Source organism: Alligator sinensis, unplaced genomic scaffold, assembly GCF_000455745.1.
Source record: "Alligator sinensis unplaced genomic scaffold, ASM45574v1 scaffold970_1, whole genome shotgun sequence".
In the NCBI taxonomy this organism is placed as follows: Eukaryota; Metazoa; Chordata; order Crocodylia; family Alligatoridae; genus Alligator; species Alligator sinensis.
The window spans coordinates 2,356,398-2,357,844 of NW_005842094.1; positions in this window are offsets into that span (position 1 = coordinate 2,356,398).

The window sequence follows — 1,447 nt, forward strand, 5'->3', positions numbered from 1 at the left end:
TGCCTTCAAAAATCGTAACCATGGTTTCAGGCAGATGGCATTACTCAGGACTAAATCTATGACTTCCAAAGCTCATGCCTCCTCCATTTACAACAGGTTTCATACACGTGAGAATATTGTTGGGTATTTGTCTCACAAACAAAACGCAGATCACCTTCCATGTATTTTCTGGGTTCCTGATCTCTTATCTGAACGCAGGAGGAAAGAAAGTCAGATTATATCCGTGGTAATAGGTGAGAATGTAGATTCGTTGCAGTTGGAACGAAACAGGGATGTGGAAAGAGGAAACACAAAGAAATAAGGAGAGACACAATAGATTGGCTGGTCACTCGACATCTGAATAATAGCAATTACCAACCTACTCCTTTATCATTTTACAGCTCAATCCTGCCCACCTTAGGCAGGCAAAACGCCAAACTGAAGTCAACAGGAATGTCATCTGAATGATGAAAAGAAGGTTTAAACCCTTCACGCACCACAAGCCCATGTGTCTTACCAAGAAGGCCAAAACAGGGCACGAACTGCATTGATCTGCTGGAACTGCCAGTGTGGCCTGCAGGAGGAGAGGTGCACATGGAGGACAAGAGCTGAGCACCAGAGTACATGAGGAACGTGCACCTAATGTTCAGGAGTGGTAGTCATGGATCATTCTGCTCAGCACTGTACAACCATAAAACAAAAGATGTTCCCATCCTCAGAGCTCACAACTGAGTATTAAGACAAGAGACAGCAGATGGATATGGACAGATGTGGAAGTACAAGAAACAATGAAATACTATTAGTCATCGTGATAGCCAGGGGTCTCAGCACATCCACAGCCCAACTCCTGTTGAGTTTTCTGTAGGCATTATCATGGCAAAGGAGAGGTTTAAGGAGGGATTTAAAGGGGGACAATCAGGTAGCTTTGTGGATGAGCTCTTCTCAAGGGCAGAAGAGATCAGAGGGTGGAGAGATTGACATCTTTATCAGTGAAACAAAGAGCTGTGAGGAGGCAATGGAGAGCAGCCAAGAAATCATGGATGTCGACAGATCAGAAGTCATGGAATGGTGAACGACCGGATAGGAAGGCAGGGGCTGATGCTGAAGGAGACTGGAGAGGTGATGGTTAAGGAGAAGCAAAGAAATCAGAGAGAAAGCCACGCATGATGAAGGCCAACTACAGTGAGTAGAAGAGTTGAAACAGCGCTGCAGACTGCATGAAGAGGTGTTGGGAGAGGAAATGTCTAGCCAAGGGGTTGGATGGGTCACCACCAGGGAAGCGGATATCATCAAGGAGGACTGGGGGAGGTAGTGAGGAAAGGATGAGAGAGTCAGGAGTCAAAATCAGAAAGGAAAGCTGATGGCAAAGAGCTGGATGGATGGTGGAGGGGGGCAACATGGAGGTGGATGGTTGAGGGCAGACCTCTACTCTGAAAATCATCTGAAAAGGCTGCATGTGTAGGGGAGG